Source organism: Silene latifolia, chromosome 6 (genome assembly GCF_048544455.1).
Source record: "Silene latifolia isolate original U9 population chromosome 6, ASM4854445v1, whole genome shotgun sequence".
Lineage (NCBI taxonomy): Eukaryota > Viridiplantae > Streptophyta > Magnoliopsida > Caryophyllales > Caryophyllaceae > Silene > Silene latifolia.
Genome location: NC_133531.1, coordinates 32,991,977 through 33,009,530, shown reverse-complemented (window position 1 = coordinate 33,009,530; position 17,554 = coordinate 32,991,977).

Sequence of the window (17,554 nt, the reverse complement as noted above, 5' to 3'; positions counted from 1 at the left end):
TAGCATAGTATGACATAATGAAGGAAATGAAGATCTATATACATACTAACATACTCATATATGTCGAAATAAATTTGTCATAAAATTAAATGTGGATTTTATGCATGCAAACAATATGAAAAATAGAGGAGAAATCATGTCCTTACATTGATGATTTCGGTTTAATGGGCACAAGAGAGATCACCTTTCTCTCTTGTTCTTGAGCTTTCCCTTATGGAAGAACAAAGATCCAAGTAGGATCTCTCCTTAGAATTAATACCCAAAGCTTTCTCTTAATCAAATTAATATTACAAGTACTAGTATAATATTAATCTAGTAGAAAATTGACTCAAAATTATTATGAACACTTAACAATTTCGGTTTAATGGAGAAGAATAAGGGAGCTTTTTATCTCTCTAGAAATCTTAAATTTTGGATAATGGTTTGAATGAATAATACACCAACTAAAAAAAAAAGTAGTGTATTTTAGAAAATATAAGACAAAACCCTTGCCTTTCTCTCTTGGAAAACCGGGTGGGAGGAGGTGTTTAGGGGAGCCAATGCATGCCCATATTTGTCTTCACAAGGATAATAGGGTTGCATGGCTACTCTTCCTTTTTAATCATTATGTTTACCACTTAATTATAAACACAATATTAAGCCTAATACTCCTCCAATTTTTCGGCACATTGTGTAATATGGATTCCATATTATTTTTGTCAATTGTCAATATGTCACATGTCACATGTCACATAAATTTGTTATGTATTTTTAACATATTAAAAATCAACGTATTATCAAAAATACGTCACATACAAAAATCGATTTAGTAATATCATAATTACTTGTACCAAAAATTTTACCAATTTATAAATCACAACAGTTTGTATTTATAACAATTCATTCAAATTTAATTGTTACATTAAACAATTATTTCATCCGAGTAATTAAACAATTTGATTACTCAGACCGTATCTCATTTAATCACATTTCAATTTGATACGTAAATTTTACTTCCAAAATCGTCCGTCAATTTTCAAGTAATTTAATTAACTCGTAACATTATACGATTAATTAAATAATCAATTAAGAGTGTTGCCCTATAGGTATGACCTAGGGGTCAATCGATCACCACCGTCGCACGACAAGTAATGTCAAACTCTAGTCACCAATCATTACCGATATATGTTGACCGGTTGTGAGAACAATATTACTTCCCAATTGTATTCTTTACAATGAGATTTAAACATGTGATCATTATGATCAACAGTCGTGATCGCATTATTGTCGGAGGACACATATTCCAACAATCTCCCACTTGTCCTCGACAAGTGTGCGTCACCAATTCTCTTGTCCTATTACTATCTCCCACTCAATGCAAGGTGTCTTTCAGGTCGTACTTGCAAGTGATCATATCGAGAGTGGTTTCCTCGATCTGGAGAATAACTGATTGACCGGACTTATCTATCATAGATACTTTCCGAGCGTGGCCACGCATTTCGATTCATTACTCCTCGAGTGGCCCGAGATATTGTTATAACCCTGACTAGGGATGGACAATTCCTATCGCACTCATTCCCTTCGACTAGCCACAGCCATCATAACCCAAAATATGCCCATTTGACCCCATTTACGAAGGTCGTAGTAACACAAATCAAAGTTAATCTGAAACTGTGCCATCTTAGGAGAATAGTCTTTAGTCAAAAGAATCGACTCATTTGAATACTATAGTAGCTCTCGCCACGACCAGGCTATATAAATTTGCCAGAACTCTATAAGCGGTCATTAGGCCCGACAAAATATTCCTAACAGTCTGCCTATGTGATCGACTAGTCATCTCACATGACTCTATGGCACTTGACCTTGCCATCAATCGCATCACACTCTAGTCACTTCGAGACGTCACCTCATACAAGTAACTATGGGCAAAACAATGTTAATCCATGTTCACTTTAACGGGGTTCAATTGTCTCTACAACCCATTTGGATATAACAATGTACAAGATGAGTTAATAATAACTCAAACGACAAATGTCGACATCACACTCGGGTAGTCAATATCATATTACAACCTTGTGATGTATATCATAAGTGTAAACACTTATTGATTGCAATAGAAGTTTAACATCCCATGTGTCCATGTGTTCCAACTTCTTGCACTTGCAATTTCCTTTACATTCATGTTCTCTCTCATAGCATGAATCTTACCAAGTACACATCAAGGTTCCCGACCTTGGTTTTGGTTCTTTAACTTGAAAGAACTTTCTTATCGATTATCTCATAACGAACGAATTTGTGATGAATGATATAACTTGTACTGATCAAGTACTCCATCCACACACAATGCACTAGGTATATGTTTTGTAGAATCTTGTAACAATTGACAAGATTATTTAGCTTAGCACTTCTCACAAGTCCTCGCTTTACTAGGAAAGATTAATTTTTGAATAACCTCTTATTCAACCAAGCATCTTTCCAAAAACTTCTCATTTCCCTTTCTAGGCTTGAAAGAATTGGGATTCTCATAAATCCTCATATGTGCTAGGATTTTCTACAATATGTGCAACCTCTTGACACATAATAGAGCATTCCGTTAAACATTGAAATCGCTCATCGGATTCTGCTTGAGAATTTATGACGTTTCTATTATGGCTTACCAATCAATCAACATGCTCTTATGCATATGATTCATAATTGGACATGTACATGATCATTCTAATCGCGGAAACATTAGTTACTAATAATCATGAGATCAACCGTTCATAGATTCAATGAACTACCATGACTGCTAATGGTAATTCCATTTTCATCTACATGAATAACCTATGTGAATGTTGATACGATGTGTATCTCTTAATACTAATCCGACATCCCTTGATTTAATTGGATTCATCATTGTCCATTTTCATCCAGAATTGAAAACTCAAATGCTTCTTTATGAAAGAAGGTATTAGCTCGTCATTCTTTAATGAGTGATGAGTCGTAAATATTCAAAGGATGATAGCTCCCACTAAATTCCATGTCTTCACATGAGAATTTCCTAACTCCCACTCAATTCTACACATTTCGAAATTGACTTCTCAATCGAAATTTATTCAAGAATTGAAATATAAATTGCATTGCCAAGTTATTAAGATAGAACCATATATGTTCCCATCATATCCCTTCAAAATACCTATTTTGAAGTGGTCTCATCTTAACCTTACGGAAAGAGATTTTAAATCTCCAACACACTCATGTCATAATGATGTGTAGTAATGTCATTATTCAAATATAAATAATATTTAGAATACGTCCTTCGAAATACCCTTTTGGAAGGAGGTTTAACCATTTCATAGTGAGGTTAAGCAATGACATTTGCGTGGTTAAAACTTTGGTCATTGAAGATATCGGTATATCAATCTTTGCAACTCGATCATAACTAGTATGTTACTATGATTCATTTAGGCTCTTAAGTAAATCTCAAGGTTGAAACTATTGGTCAAATGTTTCATAAACTTAGTCAAAACTTGTTAAGACTTTACATTAGTCATTTTTCTTCCAAAACTTTCTTTTGGTCTCCTCGTGTAGTTATCTTGAGAATATACTCTTATGATTACTACACTTGGTCTCGTTAGTCATATAGAACTAACTTAAGACCATAGATCTCATCCATTCGGCATACTATGTAAATAAATATACCTTCATTCAAATCATTCTCTCTTGCGTAGATCTTCATATACACAAGTACACAATTTTATCTTGCCTTGTGTGTTGTGTCCTCATTTTTCTCCCACTCTATCTTTAGAATAAATAAATACACTATATATTCAAAGATAGCATATGAGACACAAATTAATGATGTTGAAGTATAAGGAGAACTATCTCATAGATAGACTAATAGTTATTGATTTCATATGTGTTCTTGGTGATTGACATTCCTTTAAGAGAGTTCATAGACTCAAAATCGCTTTATAAATGATCATACACAAGCCTTAAGCATGTGGACATATAATGAAACCCGTCATTATATTTGTCTATTAGATCACTTTAAGTGACTAATCTTATGTTTCAAAGTGCAAGCATTTAAAGATGAATTTTTAGAACATAAAAGGATAAATGATAAAACGGGTGACTTGGGTTGCAAACCAAGTCACCATCATCCAAAATACAAACCATTATCCAAAATACCTTTCCATGTCAAACATGGAAACTTAAAGTTCTAAAAATCCAAAACATAATCTTAAATTAAGACAATGAAAAGCAAAGCTCCATAAAAGCTATCCTTAGCTTCTCCATGGTTTCTCATGCTTGCTTTTCCTTTCCCTTGTCTTTGCTTGGTGGAGGCTCTATTTACAATAAAAAGGGAGATACATTATCACAACTTTGCATCATAATACCATAGTTGAATTAGAAACATAAAAGAAGGTTAGTCATTTACCTACTGGAGTGATCTTTCCAGCTTTGATATCACCAAGGTATTTGGAACAATTTCTTTTCCAATGTCCCATGCCATTACAATAATGGCATTTATCAAGAGGACCCTTCTTGACTTTTGAGGTGCTAGCTTCACAAGACTTAGCTTTGGTGAATGTGGGAGCTTGCTTCTTGCCCTTTCTCCCATTCTTCTTGAACTTCCCCTTACTTTTAGTGCTTATGTTAAGCACATCCTTGGGAGGGTTCACATTTAACCCCATGTCCCTCTCGGCTTGCACAAGTAACTTGTGCAACTCCTCAAGGGACACATCCTTGTCTTGCATGTTGAAATTCACCCGGAATTGCACATATGCCTTGACTTTGGACAAGGAGTGTAGAATCCTATCTACGACGAGTTCTTTGGGGATTTCAACCTTTTGAATTTTCAAGGTCTCGACAAGCTCCATGAGTTTGAGCACATGAGGGCTAACCTTTTGGCCCTCTTTGAAGTCGAGATCAAAGAATGCCGTGGCCGCCTCATATTGGACGATCCGCGGAGTTTGTGAAAACATGGTCACAAGTTTGGAGTAAATCTCATTAGCATTGTCCATTTTAAAGGCTCTCCTTTGGAGGTCCGCCTCCATCGCAAATATCAAGACATTTTTCATTGCGGCGGACTCCTTTTGGTAAGCCTCATATGCTTCCCTAGTGGCCGCGGTGGACCTAGTGGAGGGTTCGGGTGGAGATACCTCGGTAAGGTAACGAAGCTTGTCGTCACCTTCGGCGGCTAATTTGAGTTGGGCATCCCATTCGGATAAATTTGACCCATTCTTTTCAAGTTTACATCGATCCATAAAGGATCGGAGCCATGACGAACTAGCGAGAGGTGTGGCATTAGGAGTTGGTGTTGGTGTTGCCATTTGTTATGAAAAAGAAGTGGTCTACAAAACAAAATATAAGGAGTAAAACAAATGTCGTTTAAATAATACTCGTAAAAATGTATGATTTAAACAAGTTTTATGCATTTTTCTAGTGACCTCTACCCAACTAGATAAATGATTCCAAGACCCAAATTCATATCGACTTAGGCACGGTGGGGCCGATACATCCTTTATCAATATAACTCGGTGGATTAACGTTTAATCGATTCTACTTTTAGAACTCTTGGTCGATAATATTACATTAACAATTATCTTTAGCCCAAAACACATTCGACAAGGGCACGGTGGGGCCAATATATCCCTTATCAAAAACTTTTGTTGAGTTCAATCCAAATTTCGAATAAATGTGTCCATGATCCAAACCCACATTAACTTGGGCACGGTGTGGCCGATACATCCCTTATCAACATGAATTCGGTGGATTAACATTCATCACCCACTTCCCCTACGTAACAAGGTTTGTACCCCGGTGGGGCCGAGCGCACTCCCTCGCGAAATAGGTTTTCATGGTTTCTACTATTTGGTAAGGCTATGTCTCAATTAATTGTTTTAGCGAGAGGTCATGTCAATTTATTATCTATCACGTTTTAAGTGAACTAAAGCGGTGAACTACGATAATTTTAATTGACACGGTCGATAAACTCGATAAAATAAGGATGCATGTTTTAGTTATGGCGATTTAGCGATGCATGCGACATAAAATAAAATGCAAGCATAAAAATAAATAAATCCTAGTATGGCCTTTCCTAAAATAGAAAAACTATTTATCTATTACATATTCGGAAACCAACTCCATTGGTCCCTTGAACTTCGGTTGTGGCACGCATCTCGAGGTAACACCGTCTTTATGTATCGCCATTCTTGAAGAAATCCGTCTTTTGGAACTCCGGAATGAATAAAATTACATAATAAATTACATAATTTCCTATTATACATTTGTAACTAAAATAAAATAAATCTATTAAATTACAAAACGGTGATACGAGATCACAATAAAAATTACAACCGAATCGATATTCCCATACATTTCGGGAAATACCAATTAAAATCTAAGGCCATACTAAGTAAAATTACATAATTCAAAATTACATAAATTAAAATTATGACAATCATAAAGAAAATGCAGCATTATAATATGTATGAACATGCTCAATTTTATGCTAAATCGCCTTTAATTAGCCAATATCGTATATTACTCGGTTTTTACGGATTTGCGTGATTTCAACATTTTATAATCACAAAAATACATAAACTCATATTTATGCATAAGTTAATTACCCTAACCTCTTAGGACTCAAAATTTAGTCTTCACTAATAATTTGACCATAATTAACCCATATTCACAAAATTGTTCATAAATGGACCAAAAATTACAAAAATAAGCTATTAAACTTCAAATCAATCACAAAATTTCAAATAAATTCAAAATTTGAAATTTAAATTCATGAACATTCTGGAAAAATACCATGACACTCATAATGTTCAAAATCTTAGGTTAAAAATTTCGAAAATTTTCTGGAAAAACAATGTTGCGGTTTATCGATTTTTAATAAAATAATCATAAAAACATGGAAAAATTATATTCACTAACTTTTCAATTTTAGATCTGAAAAAGATAATAAAATGCAACATTAGACGTTTTTCCTAAGTCATAGATTATGATTTATTAATTTTCCACTAATAATGTCACTATTTATGCTATTTTTCTTCAAAAATCCATAAATCATGCAAAAAGACTTCTTTATAACCAATTATTTTACACACATCTTGTAAAATTGCATGTGACAACATATTAATTTTCTATGACCAGATTCGAAATTTAACTCATATTAGCCTATTTTTCACCTAAATCCGAATTTAATAATGAAAAATCCATTTTTCGAGCATAACAAGTCCAAAAATTATGAAAATTTACAGGTTATCTCAAAATAATATATGTGACAACATATCCAAAAATCAACTGAAAATTCGAAGTATAGCTAATTTTAGACCAAAAATGACATTTTTACTCATAAAATCATATTTAAATGCCATTATTGTAAAATATGAACAATAAAAATCCGTAAAATTAACCAAAATATCCTAAAACATTTTAGGACCAGAAATATTAACATGCATGGATTATTTTCGTGATATCTCATAATAACACAAATTTTACAAGTTTTATTTGTTATTCTTATAACTCGGAAAAACTTTTAACCGATTTGCATGCAAACAACCGTGGCTCTGATACCAATTGAAGGAAATGAAGATCTATATACATACTAACATACTCATATATGTCGAAATAAATTTGTCATAAAATTAAATGTGGATTTTATGCATGCAAACAATATGAAAAATAGAGGAGAAATCATGTCCTTACATTGATGATTTCGGTTTAATGGGCACAAGAGAGATCACCTTTCTCTCTTGTTCTTGAGCTTTCCCTTATGGAAGAACAAAGATCCAAGTATAGGATCTCTCCTTAGGATTAATACCCAAAGCTTTCTCTTAATCAAATTAATATTACAAGTACTAGTATAATATTAATCTAGTAGAAAATTGACCCAAAATTATTATGAACACTTAACAATTTCGGTTTAATGGAGAAGAATAAGGGAGCTTTTTATCTCTCTAGAAATCTTAAATTTTGGATAATGGTTTGAATGAATAATACACCAACTAAAAAAAAAGTAGTGTATTTTAGAAAATATAAGACAAAACCCTTGCCTTTCTGTCTTGGAAAACCGGGTGGAAGGAGGTGTTTAGGGGAGCCAATGCATGCCCATATTTGTCTTCACAAGGATAATAGGGTTGCATGGCTACTCTTCCTTTTTAATCATTATGTTTACCACTTAATTATAAACACAATATTAAGCCTAATACTCCTCCAATTTTTCGGAACATTGTGTAATATGGATTCCATATTATTTTTGTCAATTGTCAATATGTCACATGTCACATGTCACATAAATTTGTTATGTATTTTTAACATATTAAAAATCAACGTATTATCAAAAATACGTCACATACAAAAATCGACTTAGTAATATCATAATTACTTGTACCAAAAATTTTACCAATTTGTAAATCACAACAGTTTGTATTTATAACAATTCATTCAAATTTAATTGTTACATTAAACAATTATTTCATCCGAGTAATTAAACAATTTGATTACTCAGACCGTATCTCATTTAATCACATTTCAATTTGATACGTAAATTTTACTTCCAAAATCGTCCGTCAATTTTCAAGTAATTTAATTAACTCGTAACATTATACGATTAATTAAATAATCAATTAAGAGTGTTGCCCTATAGGTATGACCTAGGGGGTCAACTGATCACCACCGTCGCACGACAGTAATGTCAAACTCTAGTCAGCCAATCATTACCGATATATGTTGACCAGTTGACAGTAACAATATTACTTCCCAATTGTATTCTTTACAATGAGATTTAAACATGTGATCATTATGATCAACAGTCGTGATCGCATTATTGTCGGAGGACACATATTCCAACACATAAGCCTTAATTATTGAGACGATATGGTGTGCTTGAGTAATAATAAGTGATACGTGAACAAGTATGATAACTGGTGGCGAATTCCGAACTTAGTTTGGAATCGACACGCGATATTGTTTTGCAGGAACCATCTATTTACTTCGTATTTCTGACCGAGTACTTAACTATACTTGACCGAGTGCGAGTGCTTACTAGACCGAGTAGACCTCACTCGATCTCGTTAGGAAGCTATGGCGTCGGGATGTGGAAATTTTCTACAGATACTCGACGAAATAGCGCCTACTCGATCGAGTAGAGGGCACTCGATCGAGTACCCTAGGCACTCGATCGAGTAGGCTACAGTGCATAAGTTCTTACGGGTTTCATAAAACCCTTACTTTTCTCATTCCTCTTATTTCATCCCCTTAATTCCGAAACCTAAGCTCTCAAAACCCTCATAAGCTCTCATAACTTGGTAGTGTGGTGACGAATTTGGGTTGTTTCTTCTTATTTGTTTGCATTCTTTTACTTTACTGCTTAATCAAGGTATGATTTCTTCCCTATTTACATGTTTTTATGCCTTTAAATTGTTAGGATGATTGTATAATCTGAAATTTCGATTCATGTGATCAAATTATTGCTTTTAATTGTGTTCCGGGTGTAATTCCAGAGCAAGTATAGTTACCACCCGTGGCTTGTTGAATGATGTCTTGAGTTGGATTCTCCTTTGGTCTTAATCCCTCCTCTCGGCCTCTCCTGCAACAATGAACGAACTGAGGGCTTGGCTTTGTGCCAAGCGTACCCACTCCGACGCCCAAGTCAGTAAACTTAAATGTATAAGTTGTATGCTAATTGGCTAGGAATATATATTGTAGAGAGATAAGGAAGATATTACCAGATGAATAGTGTATGTAGGTTAAGTTGTGTATATTCTGGATTGGATCCTTTCCTCAATGAAGGTTGAGGAGTATTTATAGACTTCACCTTTTGTCACGTAGTGGCCAAGTGGCTAGCAGGTGGAAAGACTGATCTACCCCTCGGCCGAGGGACCTATGGCTGGCCGGCGGGCCATGTTGACTCACCGCCGAGGGGTCTTGGATATGAGTACGCGGATATGTGCCCCGGATGACAGGTTGCCATGCCGGGACCCAGGCTGACAGGCCGATGGGCTGCATCAGCTAGGCTGTCTAAGTCGTTGACTTGCTGTGGATATCTTTGACCTTGTCTAATGTGTTGACTTGGTCAGCGGTGCAGAATATGCCCCATCAATTTGCCCCCAGCGTAGTCTATGCCGTGGTATGGGCTCCGATGTTCGTCTGAGCGTATATTCTGCGCAAGTGATTTGTGAAAAGTTTCCTGCATCGGCTTCTTCTGCGGCGGCTTCTTCTGCTCTGCCTAGTCTCTCTTAGGCCGTACCATATCCCCCCTCCACATGGATGTGTATTGGGCATCCGATGTGGATAAGAAAGGGACGCTGGCCGAGACCGGGTTGAGGCTGCGCGGTTATTTTGATTGCCCCGGCCGGCGGTGTCCGGGGCTTGGTCGATCATGTGGCCGGCGGAGAGCAGATGCTTGGGAATTTGTTGAGGAAGGTGAATAGGCGGAGAGATTTGAATAGGCGTGTTGAAGACGTTTGGTCACTGTTGCATTGATTGACACAACTGTTGCAACGATTGACATCCCGTGGTTGCATGTCCGACACGTGTCTGCACGCTGATTGGTTGACGCTTCATGGGCTGTTCTCGATTGGTCTGCTTCATGGGCTTTTCCCTATAAATAGGGCGATTTGCCCGTGAAATTGCCCACCAATTTCATTCTTCAAAATTTTCTTCTCTCTAAACTTCCAAGGGTTTCTTTGTCTTCTAATTTCCAGAGTTGTTACTCCGGCGAGCGTTTTCTTCAAGGTAAACAAACAAACTTTCCAATTTTTAATTTTGTAAGTTCATTGTAAACATGTCTTCTTCGACGCCGGGCCTAGTAAGCCGGGCCCTAGGTCTCCTTCTCCCGAAGTCGATCCTCGGATTACGGAGGAATGGGAGGATGATTCGATGTTGATGATGACGCGGACGATTTTGGTGATGATCCGAGGAGGCTCGTCCCTAATACCGTGAGGCGGATGCGTTATGGATCACGGCCTCGCTTTGTAAGGCACGCGTTGACCGAGTTTGGACCCATAAGTTGGCCATTTGTTCGGTGAGAAATTTTTCGAGGGCCACTTCTTCTTCGGCGGGGATACAAGATTGTTATCCCTGAGGAGGGCCAGGCCGTCTGTTGCCCTCCACCGGGCCACACCGGCGTATATATGCGACATTTGGAGTACGGGCTCCGGTTTCCGCTGAATGGGTATGTTGTGGCCATCCTTAAGGCCATGAACGTTGCCGTTGCCCAATTGCACCCGTTGGCTATGAGGACCATAATCGGGTTTGTCTGGCTTTGTCTCTTCAAGGGGGAGGCCCCAACGGTGAACTTATTTCGCCGACTTCATTACCTCCAGCCGTCATTCTCCGGCCGCGCCAGTTGGCACGATGTGCACACGGAGAAGGGTTATGTCTCTGCGACAAACTTTCCTCTTGCAAGGGTGGCGGGGGTCGGTGGGTGTACGTTAAGGTGCCGGACGACTATCCGCTGCCCTGCTCCTTTCAGCATCAAGTTAACTTGCGGTGTGAGACTAAGGCGGAGCATGACAGATGGGTCTCCCGGAAGAAACTCAAAATGGATGCTGGCAAGGTTCTTCTCTCGGAGGACGAGAGGCTGGCAATGCGGCTTTTTGAGGTAGACAAGGGTGGGCTGCCGAAAAGATGGATTCCCCCAACGCAGATCATTCTGCAGGATGAGCCGCTTTGCCATGTCGGCCTCATACCGGCCCTAGCGCAGGGTGAGTGGGGTCGGTGTGAGGCCCATCACCGTTCTCATTGTGTCTTTGAACTTTGATTTATTTCTTCTACTTAACTCTTGCTTCGTTTCCTTCGCAGGCCATTTTGGACCGGACACATACGAGGATATCCTCCGGAGAATGGGATCGAACAAAGATAAGACCGTTGCTAACTTACATCCCAAAGCTCTCCCCAATGACCGCAGGAGGTCGCCGACCGATCTCATAGAGCGGCCCGGGTGAAAAGCTTGAGTGCGGTGGAGACCCGTGCGAAGGTTGTTAGTAACGTGACGCGCCACACGCGGAAAACGAAGTCCTCGGCGGTGGTGGCGTCGACATCGGCTCCGCCTTCCATCCCCCCTGTTCAGAAGAAGACGGTGGAGATCGTTTGTATCTCCAACGGGGATGACTCCGACGAGGAGGAGGGGTCGCCCCTTGTCCGTAAAAGCGACGGCTTTTACCGCGACCGTTGATTCTGCTGGCCGACGAGGAGACGCGTCTTTCGGCCAAGAAGGCCAAGCACGGTATTGTTCTTTCTGTGGCTTCAGATTTAGCCGGTTCCTTAGGCGCTGCCTGTGACAGGCTCTTCGGCATGTCTGCGTATGTCGATACTTATGCTTACTTTAAATTTTGTAGATCGGCCGCAGTCGTCCGCCGCTCCTGTTGGGAAGCAAGTGGAGGGAGTTACGCGGGTGGTGATCAACACGTCACCGTGAACTCTCCATCCCAGAAGGTTTTCCTCCCAGTGCAGGCAGGTGATCAAAATGTCACCACTTGTCCCTTCGTCCCGAGAAGGTTTCCTTTTCCCGCCCTACGGGCCGGTGATCAAAATGTCACCACTGTCCCTTCATCCCAGAAGGTTTCCTTCTCCCAGCTCATAGATGAAGGCACGGAGCTGATCAAGGAGCTGGCGAGGTGGAACAGTCTTACCGGTGCTCGTATCGTAGAATAGGAGAAGGCCGTGGCTCAATCCGCTTTAGAGCTTAATGCCACTAAGAAGGTGGCCGCGAAGGCAAAGCAGGATCTTCTCAAAGAGCAGAGGCTTAGGGGAGATGCTGAGAGGGCGCTCTTGGCTGAAAGAAAACTTAGGCAGGACGTTGAAAAGGAGGTCCTTGCTGAGAGAGCCAAGGCCGAGGCTGCGGCAGCCGAAGCTGCTAAGCTGCTGGAGAAGTGTAAACTTGTTCAGAGGCACGCCGAAGAAAGTGCCGCTGCCGCTGCTGAATTCCGGGATTTGGCCGAAGGAGCTGCTAGGGAAGTGATTGAGGAGCTCTTCCCTCTTGATGGTTCCTTTCCGTGGGACAGATATGACGGGCTGCTTGATGACAAGCTCGAAGCCAAGGAGAAGGCCGTGGCGGAGAAGGCTAAAGAGGCGGTGAGGGCGAAGGCGGAGAAGGAGGCGGCCGCTGAGAAGGCAGCTCTTGCTGAGAAGGCTAAAGAGGCCACGGAGGAAGCTAAGCGGGCAAGGGCAGCTGAGGCTGCCGAGGCTAAGGCTGAGGCCGGCCAAGCCGAGGCCGCTAAGAGAGCTTTCTTTGGGTTACCCGCCGAAGAAAGTGCATTGCCCTGGCTGCGATGGCGAGCAACAACGGCCATAGGGAGATAATATCTGTAACCTTTTGTCTTTTGGCTTATGCTTGTAATTTCTTGTAATTCGTTGAACATTCTTAATAAGAGTTCGTTTCTTTTGCCTCCGGCCCGGCCGAGGTTTTTACCTCACTTCTTTTTCTTGCGCTAGTACTTGCGCGTCTCGATTGTACCTTAGCGTCTATGTCTTCGTCTGGGTTGTCTCCTTTGTTTCCGCCTCGGCTTGGCCGAGGCAGTCTAGAGTGCGTATCTCACTTGTGTTAATGCTTCTAAGGCATTTTGATTGCTTTGCGAGTATTAACTGCGACGGTCGTGGTTGCTGCTCTTGTCGGTGTGACAGTGTGAGCCAGCATCTGCCTCTTCATGAGTCTGCCGCGACGTCTACCACTTGGAGTGACTGCGACGGCGTCCAACCTCATGGGGTGACTGCCGTGGCGTCTACTACTTGGGGCGACTGCGACGGCGCCTATTTCTTCATGAGACTGCCGTGGCGTCTACCGCTTGGAGTGGACTGCGACGGCGTCCAACCTCTTGGGGTGATCGCGTGGCGTCTACTACTTGGGGTGACTGCGACGGCGCCCTATTTCTTCATGAGATCGCCGTGGCGTCTACCACTTGGAGTGACTGCGACGGCGTCCAACCTCTTGGGGTGTGGCTAGTGGCGTCTACTACTTGGGGTGACTGCGACGGCGCCTATTTCTTCATGAGGCTGCCGTGGCGTCTACCACTTGGAGTGACTGCGACGGCGTCCAACCTCTTGGGGTGATCGCTGTGGCGTCTACTACTTGGGGTGACTGCGACGGCGCCTATTTCTTCATGAGGCGTCGTGGCGTCTACCACTTGGAGTGACTGCGACGGCGTCCAACCTCTTGGGGTGATTGCCGTGGCGTCTACTACTTGGGGTGACTGCGACGGCGCTATTTCTTCATGAGGCTGCCGTGGCGTCTACCACTTGGAGTGACTGCGACGGCGTCCAACCTCTTGGGGTGACTGCCGTGGCGTCTACTACTTGGGGCGACTGCGACGGCGCCTATTTCTTCATGAGACTGCCGTGGCGTCTACCACTTGGAGTGACTGCGACGGCGTCCAACCTCTTGGGGTGACTGCCGTGGCGTCTACTACTTGGGGTGACTGCGACGGCGCCTATTTCTTCATGAGAGGCGTGGCGTCTACCGCTTGGAGGAGCTGCGACGGCGTCCAACCTCTTGGGGTGACTAGTGGAGTCTACTACTTGGGAGTGGCTGACGGCGCCTATTTCTTCATGAGACTGCCGCTCTTGTCGGTATGACAGTGTGAGCCGACATCTGCTTACTGATAGAGACTGCCGCTCTTGTCGGTATGACAGTGTGAGTCGGCGTATGCTGCTTCCTGATAAAGACTACCGCTCTTGTCGGTATGACAGTGTGAGTCGGCGTCTGCTCCTTCCTAGTGACTATGGGAAGAGCGCACATTCTGATGGAAGACTTGGATGATTTTTCATTTAGGTAAAAACATGCGTCGGGGTGCCCACAGCTGTTTTGGACACCTCCGCCGCTACATAGACTATTCCCGAGATTACCAGCATCCTAATGGCCTAGTTAGCCGCTAGTTACATCCATGAGGTCGCCCTCCTGTTGTAAGGATAGACCTTTCCCTTTTTCTGACTTCTTTGCCACTTTGAGGGATTGCATGTTGCATCCTCTGGCGGCTATCTGGACGTTGACCACCTTGTCATTCTCGTCTTTGGAGACGAGCTTATGCGCTTCCCCCCGGTCCGGGACATACATCAGTGTTAGGGCCCGGATGGACATCACCGCGTCAGCCTCGCTCGGGTGACTCGGCCTATGAGAACGTTGTAGGCGGACGAGCCGTCGATGACCACGAACTCGGCTAGGACATTTTTAGCCGCATTCTTTTCGCCGAACGTCACCGGGAGTCCGATTGATCCCAGTGGTACCAGGCCGGCCCCGCAGAAGGTTGTATAGTGGGTTAGTGCGGGGGCTCAAGTCCTTGACTTTCGGCCGAGGCCGAGGAAGCACTCCTGAACATGATGTTCGTGTACGCTTTTTTGTGTCAATCGGGCACCTCTTGACCAGGTGGTTGGATATGTCCAAATTGACTACAAGTGGGTCGTTGTGAGGAGCGATGACTCCTTCGTAGTCCTTCCTTCCGATGGTTATATCGGGGGTGTTGGAAGCGGGGATCGCTGTGTTGGGCACAAAGTTGATGGCCCGATATAGCTCGTTCAGGTGTCGTTTGTGCCCATGAGTGGACCCTCCGTTCTCGTTGCCCCCGATGACAACATGGATCACCCTATCTGTTCGAAGACGGATTTCTTACCCGTCTTTGCCGGCGTCGGTCTTTTGGCCTTTGGCAACGTATTTGCCGAGGCTCCCCTTCCGGATCAGCTCTTCAATGGCATTCTTTAGATGCGCGATCGTTGGTTAAATGGCCGGTGTGGCCGTGGTACTCACAAGATCTTGGCTCGTGTCACCGTCACTTTTTGGCTTGGGGGTTTCTCCCACTTCGGCCCTCGCTTTTGCTCGGGCAAAGACCGGCGGCGATACGACGAGAGGGGTTTTATCACTATACCGCCTCGGTGGTACGTTCCCGAACTCCACCCGGTGCCGTCGAGTCTGTCTCCTGGCAGTTTGTCCGACCGTGACCTATTATTCTCACGGCGTCGTTCATCGGACCGTGACCTATTGTCGTCACGGCGTCTTTCATCCGGGTTGTCCCCCCGGCGGCTCTTCTTTTCTGAGTGCTCAGCCTCGCTGGGGCCTACCCAGGTCTTATGGTAGTCCTTCACCTTAATGGCTTGGTCGGCCATCTTCCTGGCGGAGTCTAGTCTCTGGCCGCCGCACTTGATGAGCTCATTTTTAAGTCCCCTCGGGGAGACCTTTCATCGGCGCGAAGGCGGCGGTTCGCTATTCGGATCCCGAACTGCTCGAACTTTGGCGTCGAACCTCTTCACATAGCTTCGGAGAGTCTCGCCTCCCTCCCGCTTGATAGTCGGGAGGTCCGATGTTTCGACGGCCCTCCTCTTGTGCGGGAATCTTTGGGCCAAAATCTTTCTCTCGTGTCGCCATACCCGTATATCGATCCGTCTGGGAGTCCTTTGTACCGACTTTGTGCCATCCCATGCAAGGTTGTGGGAAGACACGGCACTGGACCTCATCAGGCGTTCCCATACCGACATGTGGGACTCGAAAGCCTCCGCGTGGTCGGATGGGTCGCCCTCTCCTGAGTACGATATGGGTGGCAATTTTAGCTTAGTTGGCACCGGGATTTCTAGGACGTAGTCGCTGAGGGGCTGTCTGACCACGTGTCGAACGGCACGCGGCGATCGGCTCCTCACGTCCCTAGTTCGGCTACTCTCCCCGTGGCGGGAAGGACTTCTTCCCTGACTCTGGCGAGTCGGGCTTCTTCTTCTTCGACTCTGATGAGTCGGACTTCTTTCATTTCTCCGGGGGGCCTCGTGGGTCGCTGCGGTGACGCTGTCCTCCCGCGAGCGCGGTCGGGACTTGTGTTCACCACTTGCATTCTCGGGGCTCTTAGGCGTTTTGAGGGCCAACTTCTTCTAGTGCTCCATTCAAGTCTCTTGGAGTCACATTCGGGCCCCGGTCTCCGTGCGGGTTCCGCCGCTCTTGTCGGTGTGACAGTGTGAGCCGACGTACTACCAATGAGGTCTAGAAGTTGCTTTAGTAATGCCACGTCGACCACATGTCCCATGAGGGTGACTTGGTTGGCGGGCAGCGGCGCATCTGGTGTTATTGGCATCCCGAACTCCGGTTGGATCACTCCGCCGGTGGAGGGTCGCATGACTCACTGTGTTGAAGGTATCATCTGGGTGGAGGGGCTCGTCGGTTACGAACACCTCTTGCTGTTTCGACATTTTCTTAGCTTTTTGGGTGGGTTTTTGTTGTTTTTTTTTTCTTTTGTTTGGGAATGAATGTGACTAGCTTCTAGTGTCTCTCCCCACAGACGGCGCCAATTGTTCCGGGTGTAATTCCAGAGCAAGTATAGTTACCACCCGTGGCTTGTTGAATGATGTCTTGAGTTGGATTCTCCTTTGGTCTTAATCCCTCCTCTCGGCCTCTCCTGCAACAATGAACGAACTGAGGGCTTGGCTTTGTGCCAAGCGTACCCACTCCGACGCCCAAGTCAGTAAACTTAAATGTATAAGTTGTATGCTAATTGGCTAGGAATATATATTGTAGAGAGATAAGGAAGATATTACCAGATGAATAGTGTATGTAGGTTAAGTTGTGTATATTCTGGATTGGATCCTTTCCTCAATGAAGGTTGAGGAGTAT